The sequence below is a fragment of the Ziziphus jujuba genome, chromosome 3 (genome assembly GCF_031755915.1).
Source record: "Ziziphus jujuba cultivar Dongzao chromosome 3, ASM3175591v1".
In the NCBI taxonomy this organism is placed as follows: domain Eukaryota; kingdom Viridiplantae; phylum Streptophyta; class Magnoliopsida; order Rosales; family Rhamnaceae; genus Ziziphus; species Ziziphus jujuba.
Window position 1 is genome coordinate 32,974,528 of NC_083381.1, and position 12,633 is coordinate 32,987,160.

Here is a 12,633-nt window from a genome sequence, read left to right on the forward strand (position 1 = left end):
TTATTTAACAAACAATGTTCTTATTTACCCACCAAAAAAAAAAAAAAAAAAAAAAAAAGAATGTTCTTCCATGATGCCATTCGTTTTCTTACTTTTTATGGTACAACCACAACAACACTTGGCATAATAAATTTTAGTTATTTTATCTCTTTTTTCCACGTGGCTTTAAGCCTCTAATGCATAAGATTACTTGGCAGCATTGTTTGTTTACTAGGATTAGGATCTGTTTGTTTGCCAAGAATTTGTATGAAAAGGGGGCGAAGAATTCTCGGAATCCAACTTGAGAGAGGAATAACAAAGGAAAATAAATAATAAATAAAAACTATCATGAGAATGAAAATGAAAAGGAAATAATTTACTTTTAATTTCTTTTTTCTTCAATATGCTGTGCATCAATGCCACATTCATGCAAATAAATTGCGAATGGTCCTGGGTTCCATTCAATCTCACCATATTTGCCGTAAAATTCACTACTTCTGTTGGATCTCACTGCCTTTAGCTTCTTATTCTTTTAAAGCTTTATCTTTATCTTAAACTCCTTAACGGCAACTAAAGAATCCGACTTCTAACGGATTAGCTCAACGTGTCCATAATAAGAGAAGTCATCAATGAAGATAGTAAAATACCTATAACCACTCAATACAGTTAGTGTGAAAGGTCCACATATATTGATGTGGATTAACTCCAAAACATCTCCACACTCAGCTATTTTATCCTTTCTAACTTTGGAAGTTAACTTCTCTTTCATACATTTTACACAAGTTGATAAATCGTAGAAGTCAAGATTATGAAGTATTCCATCCTTCACTAACGTTTCCATTCTCTGCCAAGAAATATGTCTCAAACACTTATGTCATAATATCAAGGAATTATCATTAACTCTTGGGCATTTGGAAGTAACAATGGGAGCAGCAGTAGAATTAATAGAAGAATTGAGACCATTATAAAATAAATCAAATTGAGATAAATTGCCACATAAAAATAAAAAACCAACAACTTTACCTTCCTTACACAATTCAACTCTGTTATTACCAAACAAAAAACTATAACCCTAACTATTAAAAAGAGAAATAGATAATAAGTTCATTCTTATTGAAGAGACATAGGAAATTTCTTCTAACTTTACAACATATCTAATGGCAATTTTCAGCTTGATTGTTCCCATGATATCTACCTTCACTCTTAAACTATCTCCCATATAAAATGTCACTTAAGACTGGTTGGCCCCCTTTAACTTATCATCCCCTGCAATAAATTAGTAACATCAATTATTGCTCCAATATTCAACCACCAAGTATTCATAGATGTATTAATAATATTGGTCTCAATCATTAAGATATTACCCTTCTTCTTTTGTTTTCCTTTTAGTTTTCAACAGTCTATCTTCTTGTGTCTAACCTTGTTGCAGTAGCTACACTTTCTATTGAAATATTTTTTCTTCTCTTTTATGGGACAAGCACCATTCTTATGTCCTTTAGACTTTACGCAAGAAAATTTCTTCTTATTGGGCTTAAACCCTATCCCTTCTTTTGAACTTCTTAGATTTGTCCACTTGATGCGATACTATAACAATGGACGTTAACTTGTTTAACTTAGTATCATCTTTTTTCTTGACAAGAATAGTAGTTAACTCCTCTAAGTTACGTTCTTCATTCTTCATATTCAAACTTGACCTTATACTATCAAACTACTATGGAAGGTTCCTCATTATAGAATAGGTTAAGAACTCATCTCCAATGTCCATCTTAAGATCCTTGAGCTTGTTGTAAGAAGAAGAAACTAATACAATATGATCATTTACTCCATTAACTCCATCACATTTGGTGTTGTTCAAAAGATCTAAATAATGGTATTTCTCATTCATATCAAATTTTATAAACTTCTTTCCTATCTCCTAAAGAAGTTCCTTTGCAGTATTCATCTTTGGAATACTTACATATATAGATTCATCCATATAATTCTCTATCATCATCATATAGCACTTATTACAGTGCTTCCAATCTTCATAGAGTTTTTTAGATGCTGCACCACTCTTATCAGTTGGTATCTTTGGTGGATCCATCTCCAAAGCGAAATCTAATTTCGTAAAAGCTATGTTCATAACTAAAGTCTTCTTCTACTTTTAGTAATCTATTCCATCCAACTTCTTCATGGCAGTAATTGATAGAACATTTAGGGAGCTACTAGTTGTGAAAATAGCAGCCATAACAAAGCATTAAAATCATAAAATAATGTAATTACTATTTTCAAACCCCTCAACATAAAATACAAAATATAAATATTGCTAGGTGTAGCACTAAAGATACCTTTACATGGACCAGGTACAGTATGTCAGGACCTGTCCAAGATCCCTCACCAGAATCCTAAACAAGCCCTGAACCCTACCGGACCTTCCAATGGATAATCCAGCAGAACCTTCCCTAAGGGTTGGACTTACCACAAATTTCCTGCACTGTAAACACACTTCAGTATACACCACTTTATTCCTCCCATCTTACTACAATTTGATTCCACAAATGGTAGCACTTCGAAAACAAATTAAATAAAGGCATATAATGGAGTTAATTTAGTAAATACCCAATTAAAATATACCATCATAGATTCTCGTTCGCCTATACCACCCACTTAGTGCTGCACATGTCAAATACACTTTAAATATCGTTTTACAAATATGTCAATGCATAACATAGAAAGAAAGGTAAAGCGACATCACATTAACAATTAAGAAAAAAAACTATAACAAACGTTTTAATGATGATGGTATTGATGTAACTTGCCCAAGGGCTATTATATTCCCACACATATTTTAATGTAACTTGCCTGAGGGATGTCATATTCCCATACATATATTAATGTAACTTGCCTGAGGGCTATCTCACCTACCCAAAGGCTACCACTTATCCGAGGATTATTATACTTGCCCAATGGCTATCTTTCTTGCCCGTAGGCTGTGATACTTATCCGAAGGTACCATATGGTAGTAATAATAATAAAAATAATAACAAAATTAAAATTACAGATCTCATAATAATGTTAATAAAAATAAAAAAAATAAAAATAATAATAATAATCAAGAATAACAACTATAACTATAATAATGATAATAATAGAAATTGGAATTACAATAAAAATAATAATTATAATAATAATAACAATCCCGAATACAGCGACAATAATGATTAAATAAATAGTTAAATACAATTAATAGGAATAAGAATATAATAACATCAATTAAGGATATTAGTAAGAAATTAAATCACGAATAGATAACATAACATAAATACATAAAATCATATCTTAAAATCCATAGCATAAAATGAAATATGCACTCTCGGAATGGAGATACGTATGAAACCTTCTAACATGCTATGTGATCCTTGATTCCAGCTGTCGCCGGCACTCTGCTACAAATTCAAACCAGGGGTGGTTGCCTATATTGGCCGTCCGATCCCCTGGACTCGTAGGCAACATGATTATGGGGCTAGCTCTACATGGACCACATTGGTTCACCGTCTCCGTATGGTGCGGTATATGCAGTATAATATCAAACAATATGACATACAAATACATGTGCGAACATAAAAAAAAATACTTGATGCACCATACTATATACCAGTGGTGGCCGAAGGTACCCAGCGTCCCGAGCACCGACTGACGGGAGGTTAAAGAGAGAAACTTGCATACGGTCGCTTCGGTGTCCCGACAGCACTGCTGCTTAAATCGTCATCCCGGTCATGGAGGGGGAAGGCTTATGGCCAATATCAAACTTGCTTGCCCTCGGTCCGATGGCAACTCACGGGAGACATTACAACTTGCGCGCTTATCATAATTACATATACAGTACAGAACACCGGTACGTGTATGGGTGCATCTAAAATAAATAACCATATTTATTATTAAAATATGCAATTTTTTCCAAAATTCACCGTGGGAATTATATCATTTTTCAAATTCACAATCCCATATTTTTCTTTAATAACATCTGCATAAGTCCACCGATAATAATATACAAATAATTTTTTCCCCAAATCATAAAATCAATTAGATAATATTCCAAGGGCATAATTATATAATTTGAAACCACCAAACTTAACCAACATTTTCCTCGAAATATTTAAAACCAAATCATGCCCAAAATATAATATTAAAATCCAAATACACTTAATTAAATGAAAACACCTTGCTCATACGTAATGAATATAATTAAATCACAATAATAAAAATCAAGAATTCCTTAATAAAACAAATTTCCATTTAGCATCAATAAACATAATAAAATTTAAATCATAATTCCATAAAATTAGTCTCTTCCACAATAATTCAATTCAACACAATTTGGCATTTTCAATAGAAATAATAACTTAGTTAAATATCCAACACATAAAATTCATTCTTCAAATATTTAATTAACACAGAATATACTTAATTTAACAACCCAAAATATAAATATGAGGCAATATATATACTAAATCAACATAACTTAGCATCATAAATTTAAATAGCAGTTTCTTAAATATTAAACACATATGATCTAATAAATTCTATATAATGAATATATTTAAATCACATTAAAATAACACATTAAAATCAAATAACAATATCTCTTAAAATTTAAAACATATATGATATACTTCAAACTTTTGAATGATATAAAATACATATGTATAAATGTCTTGATGCACACAAGTACATAGATATATATATTCACACACACACATATATATCCACATATATATCATTATGTATTTTCATATAACATCACACATCTCCATATATATATATATATATATGTATATGCCCATTAACAATACATATTTATACATATATATATATACACCCACTCACACATCTCAATATATATTCATATATCACTATGTATTTATATACATCACCACACATGTATATATACATATATATAATGCATGTATTTATCAATACTCCCATACACATGTATACAGAAAACACACACACACACATATATATATATATATAATATACAATTTAATTTAATAATTTAATCAAAAAAATACCAACCTCTCAAATACACATCAATAATTTACAAACAAGATATCAATGCGAAGCTAAGGATATGGAGAATGCAATTCTGACCTTCGATTGGCTTGAAACCGCCGGCGGTGGCCGAAATTTTCATCGAAAGCCACTGCCGACTTGCCCCTCTTTTGTACGCCATGAAGGAGCTCGAATTGGAGCAAACGAAGGTCACCATTAGCTTCAGAAGATCCAAATTAAGGGAAAGGGACCGAGAACACGGTCGGAAATGGCGAGAATCCGGTGACCGGATGGCTGCTGCTGCCGGCTTCCATGGCGGTTTCCCGGTGCATCAATGGCTTCCCAGGTGACCAGAGCACACTCCGATGAAGCTCACATGATGGGCTGCCGGTTGGTGTGGTCGGTGCAGCTTGGGTACGCCGGAACACGGTGGATTCGGCCAGAGAGAGAAAGACGGCTGCCGCTGCTTCCACCGCCCGATCTGGGCACGTCGCCACCTGACCGGCCACCAAATTTGGCAGCCAAGCTCACCGGTAGCTGGGCTATGTCTATGGCCGGCGCGTCTGAGCAATGGGTGGCCGGAAATGGTGAAGGCTGATGGACCCGAGGGAGAGAAGAAGAAGGAGGATGTTGGGGGGGGGGGGGGGGCTTCCCTTTTTTCCCACGTGGGGAGAAGGAAAAAAAAAGAAAACAAAAAAGAAAAAGAAATAAAAAGAAAATAAAATAAAATAATTAAATAATATTAAAATAATATTATTGTATAGAATAATAATAAAATAATATGGTATTTAACCATAGTTGACATGTGACATCTCACCGTTGTGACACATGGCACCTTTTATTAAGTCACACGTGGCACACTGTTCACATATTTAAAAATAATATTAAAATAATATTGTATTTGAAAAACTCTACAGGTCCATAACTTTCAAACCACATGTCTAAATCGGACGTGCCGCTAGTCTATGAACTTGTATCGACGAGTACTTCACAGCCATGCATGAGTCAAAGCTCAACTTTGCATGAATAAAAAGTCAACTCCGGCATCCCTTGGACAGTTTGGACCTCAACTTGTTTTGCTCATAACTTTCAAACCGTAGCTCTGTTTTCAACGTGCTACTAGTCTATGAACTCGTGACAACGTGTACTTTTTAACGGTACCTTGGTCAATGTAAAATTTTATCAGGAGCAAAAAGTCAACATTTGATCCTTTCTCGGTCAACGACGGTCAAACCCAGTCAACCTTGGTCAAATTTGAGAAATTTCCGATGTACTTCGGAACGGGATGTTACACAGTAAACCAAATAAACACAATCAAATGCATTAAACTAAATCACCTACCGGGTAATTTAGAACCTATGTTTCATAGTATTCAATTAACTACCATTATCATTCTAAGCGTCATACTAAATAAGTAAAACCACTGATAGGGTAGGCTAATTACCCGTATAGATCTTGATTAACTAGTGAGAGATAATTAACATATTGACAATTTCATGAAATAGATAAATACAAGAACATGCTATCCACTATGCCATTTTGTATTGACATGCATAAACTGGATAAAAAATTAAGTCTTACAACAGGTAAGAACCTAAAATTTCATTTACTATATCAACACACATTACATTGGCATGCATAACGTAGGCAAAATAAGTTTCACGATAGGTGAGTACCTAAAATCTCACACTACTATACCAACTAGGCAAAAAATTTCCTTAGGAAAAGGTAATTTAGTTTAATTCTAACCATAACTATTTTAATTTTAAAAAAAATTTGGAATGGAATTTTTTTTTATTAATCAATAATCAAACAAACAAATAAATAAATAATTTATTTTTTATTTTTTATTTTTTTAATAAACGGGTTGTCGACGTCAACACGCTGACATCATCATAGGGGGCACACATGCTATGCTGATTTTAGCGCATGCGCCTTGCTAACATCATCAGTTGATGATGTAAGCATACCTTGTTGTCTAACATCATGATGACGCTAGCAAGACATGTCACATTGATGTCAATGCCACCTTGACATATTGTCTGACGTCAATGTGATGACATCAGCACCCCAAGAACAACACATCATAAACATCACCTTCCAAACCCAGTCGGTCAGCTGGTCGACTCGGTTGCTGCAAAATGGGTTACGCCACTTGGTTTCAACCCGACTAGAAAGCTACTTTTTGATGGCCGTTTTCAGCCGTTCTAGCGACGGTCCAACTGTCTGGTGATGGGCAAGCATAATATAGGCTCAATTTCAGTCAATTTCAACCCAAAAAACAATGATTTATCAATTTGAATATACATAGGTTTTTAATGGGTTTTAAGTGGTTTATGAGTTTTAGATCGAAAATTAGGGCTTAGAAAATATTCCAACACAGAAAAACAATTCTACAATACCCATGTTATAAATTTATTAGAAATATTTTTTTTAATGAAAAACCGCAAACAAATTTTATATCATAGAACAAAACATATATATATATACACACGATTCAACAATGGTTTCAAATATATGTATATATATGTGTGTGTGTGTATATATATATATATATATATTTAATTTTACATAACAGATGAGGCATAACATTCTTATGATTCAAAGAAAGAAAAAAATAAAATAACAACATATATAGATCAATATAGGATCAGTGGCCGATATACACGCATAGTCAATATAATAACAAATCATAATGGAATTTACTATGCATCTTTGCTCTAGTACCAATTGTAGGAGATAAATGGATATATATATATATATATATATACATATACAGATTGTAAACATAAATAATAAATTCCATTAACAAGTAAAAGTACTAACCTCCAAATGCAGCTATTGATAAAATTAGATATGTAATCCTACAAAACAGAAGCAACATAATAGCAGTGCCAATGGACATACTGTTCTCAATCACTCTCAATCTGATTACTGAAAACCATAACACAAATACGGCCTGCGTTTTTTAACTTACACTAACAGTAAAACTTTAGCCTTTTAAAAGCTAAAATCATGTATAAGTCACATGACTTATCCATTAATTTTTTAATGCACAGAAAAATAACAATTTAATAATAAATATAATAATAATAAAAATATGGATAAGTCAAACCTCCAGTCTAATAGGCCAACTGGAGTATTATAGAGAGTGTGTGCCAAAGGCCCTACTGCATGAATCAGTAAACAAGTCAGTCCCATTAATAGCATAAACGAGCCCTGTAAATGAGTAATTGATTATGTCAATTCCACAAAATATTTTATATATATATATATATAATAGAATCCTACGGTGCGGACAGTCCACACCGTATTATGGTGGGGACCACCTCAAAAACTATTGTTTTTCCAAAAATCATGTCTTTGTAGAGATCTACATGAAAAAAAAATATGGACATTCGCACTATAGACGGAGTCTATATAAATATGTAATGAAATTGTACGGTATATTATGCTAACCGTCTCAAAGATGATGATTTTTTAAAAAATCATCTTTAATACTTATCTCTGTATGATAGTATTGACGATGATTTCTTTAGAAACCTTTGTCTTTGTGGAGATCTATATGATAAAAACATGTAGATGTCCACATCATAGATTTCCACTATCTATAAGCTGTAATATTGGAGCCTCAACAGATGTAGTCGGCTTTGCTGACCAAACAAAACTAGTGTTCTGTTTGAGTGAGAAGGACAAGATGCCCGGTTCTGTTAATCATCAAAGTCCCTGAAGAGTTGTTGATGGGGTTCTGCCAGTTTGCCACCCAAATAAAGGTTTCATCTGAAAAATCCTTGTACCGAATTCCCACACACCTGTTTGTGGAATTACCTGGACTGAAGAAACCCAGCTCGAATTTTTCATATTTGGAAACCAAGGTGCTGTTTTTAGTGATGGTTTGGGTTCCAGAAATGGTGTGGAGGGCTATGGAAGGGTTTGAAAAGGAAAATAGAATAGCGGTGGTAGCGATAAAAAATGTTGTAAAAGAAAGAATCCCCATTTCGTGTCATGGCCGCAGCTCTCCTTGGAAATATATGCAGGCATTGACCTTGACTCCTGCAATAAAGAATGACGACTATTGATTTGATTGCTTGGCAGTTACTTATCTCCACCTAGAAGCCAGTGCTTAATGGTCAATTACTTTTACCCAATGCAGTTGAAAACATACCTTTATCGGGACAGCATACACTGCTTACTCCTCAGACAATAATCACCGTATTTAAATTCCCTACTTTCAATATTAAATAAAATTTATGGGGCAAAAAAAAAAAACTCATCAAAACTTAATCAAAATCTACAATAAAAATAATTTATAAGTTATCATATCTGTATGTATAAGTCATTAGCATTTTGATTTTGAAAAATTATAATCATTAATATCCATAGACAAATAAAAATTCCATTGACAAATCATTTCGTCTTTTAAATAGATTCAATAGTAGATGAACAATAAGAACTTAAAATCATGGTTTATACATCTTTGGAGCTATCTATTGAAAGTTCAAAAATTATTGTCAAATATTTTTGTTCATGAAACCTTCCCCCCAAAAAAGGTATGATTGTATTAGGTTTGTTTTTAGTAAATATATAAGTAAAAATTATTTATTTCAAAATTAAAGACATGTAGTAAAATTATTTTTGTTCATGAAACCTTATTTTTTTTTTGCAATATCACTCTGCAGTTTACGAATACTAAAGTTCTGTGACATAGTTGTTAGATAAATTAATATTTGTGAACTTAGTATAATTAATTACTCATTTATAAATCTATTTATACTATTAATGAGACTGATTTATTTTATTATTTTGTAATAGGATCCTTGGTCATACACTCTCTATAACACTCCAATTAGCCCATTGGATTGGAGGATCAACTCTCTTTATAAGTTCATTGACTTACCCATATTGTTCCTATTATTATTATATTATTAAATTATTATTATTTTATGTGTGTTAAAAAATTAATGAGTAAGTCTGATTTACAGAGACTATAAAAAGGTTTAGGATAAGCAAACATAATAATGCTATACGGTATTTTGAGATTAAAATTTTCAGAGATCTGAGAATAGTTTGAGAGTAGTGTGTCTTTACATTGTTTCTATTTTGTAAGATTAAAATTTTAATTTATTAATGACTGCGTTTGAAAATTAATAATTTATAATTTATGAAATTTATTATGTATATTAGGGTCCTAAAATTTGTAACAATTGGCACCGGAATATGGTTAATATGCATAACAAATTTTCTTGTCATCTGTCGTTATATTGATTGTGTTTGGATCGTGGCTATTGAATGATCTATGTGAACCAAATATATGTTTCTTTATTTTATTTTGCTTCGTGCATGGATCTGTGAATTATTTTATTTTTCCTTCCTGCGTGTATGGATCTGTGGAGCTATGAATCTTATTGACTAACATAAATGCAAGCCCGATTGTTTTTTTTTTTTTTTTGAAATTAAAAATAAATAAAAAAAAGCTTGTAAATATTGGTCGTGTTTAGTTTTGCAAATTTTGAAAAAATTGTGTTTTTTCGTGAATTTTTAATTTGGGTATTGTGTTTTTTTTTTTTTTTTTTTTTGTTCTTTACGTGAATTAGAAAATCTTTTGCCGTTGATTTGGATTGAAACCCTTTGAAATTGAAGGAAAAAAAAACTTAAATCCGAATAATGCAATTTTGGTTATTGATGATATTGAGATTTGGGATGTGTACTATTGTGTTTTTCGGTTTGATTGGTGTGATTTAGACTCTTTAATTCAGTACAAAACCTTGTAAAACGAGTTGTTTGTGAACCCTTCATGGCCGAATGTTGAAGCTTCTTGGGCATTGATTTTGGTTGCTAAATCATTGAAATTGTTTTGTGGAAACTTTTGCCCAAGAACAGATGAATCGAATGCCATCGGAATACTGTAAGACGGTGGCCTGAAAGCTAGTTTTCCAGCCTGGTTTTTCAAGCGGGTCGGGTGACTCGTTAACCAGGAAATCGAGTCGTCCCTAACGTGGCTGAAGGAAGAGAAGGATGACGTCAGCAGCTAAATTATATAAATAATAATAGTAATAATAATAAAAAACTTTTATTTTATTTATCTTTATATCATTTTATCATTTATTTATTGTTGATTATTTATATATCTATTGTTTTATTATTATAAAAAAAAATGTTATTTATTTATTGTTTATTTATTTAATTTGATTATTTATTCCATTTCAAATTACTTAAAATGAATTACATATTTATGGTTGAAAATTGAATTGTGTTAGCTTTCCCTAAAGAGACTTTGTGCTTAGTTGGTATAGTTGTGTGAGATTTTGGATACTCACCTGTCGTGAGATTTATTTTATCTACATTATGTGTACCAATGTAATGTATGTTAGCATAGTGCATAAGATGTTTTATATTTACCTATTTCATGAAATTGCCAATATGTTTATTTTCTCCCTCTTGTTAACCAGAATCTATACGGGTAACTAGGCTATTTTGTCGATGGTTTTAGTTGCTTTGTATGACACCTAGAATGGTAGTGGAAGTTGATTAAATACCATGAATCGCAGGTTCTAATTTACCCTGTCGGTGATTTAGTTCAATGCATTTGATTTTGATTATTTGGTTGATTGTCCCTGGCCCGCAAAAGAGTATCTTTAGTGCTACAAAGACCCTAGCAATATTATATATTTTTGATATGATTAAGGGGGCTGGGAAGATAGCATTTGCATAGTCCTTTGTGATGTAGTGCATTTCTGTTATTTGCTATTTTACAGCTGGGAGCATCCCTAATACTCTGCCTATGAATGTCATGATAAAATTAAACAAACTAATATAAAAATGGTGAAAGTTTCTAATAATATTTGGCTTTAAAAAAATAGACCACTGAAGATACCATATATTTATAATACTGCCGAGTTAAATGTTGTATTAGGACCTCAAGCACTTGTATGAGTGTTAAGTGATAGTCGTGAAAAATCACTTGTATAATTCTATATTTTATGTATTACGTTCTATGAATACTATTCTTAAGCCATTTGATATTAGTATAAAATTTATCAATTTGATAAATTAAGAAACACCACTATTTGGATTTATTAAATTCTATTTTGTATGATGGAGTTAGTGGTGTGAATGAGCTTATCTTGAAACTTTCCTCTTATTTTATCATTCTCATAGACTTTGATAAAGATTTTGGTAAGGAATATCAATTATTGGAATTAATGGCTTAATAGGAGATGGCAAGAAATTGTAAGTCGCTTGAGACTTTATGGCATCTTGTGGTATTTTATGGCAATTTGGTTTATAAGTTGCTATTTGTATTAATTTCCTTATTTTGTTGTTTCTACTCCTATAGTTGCATTTGTATGTGCTAGAATTTTATAGTAATTCTTTATATTATAGTATTAATCTCTATATTTTGTATGCTACTAGCTTTGAGAGACTATATATTTCATTATCTATATTGATAATTTTCTTTTATTATGTATATATATTAAGATTATTTATGTTGTGGGTGTATTCTTGTAAATGTTTAAGTAGTCCTCGTTATGTACTATGAAATAAGCCATTTTTGGTTTTTAGTTCAGCGCACCACTACTTTGATTTAGTGGGGTTTTGTGAGCTGATTATAATGGCTATATA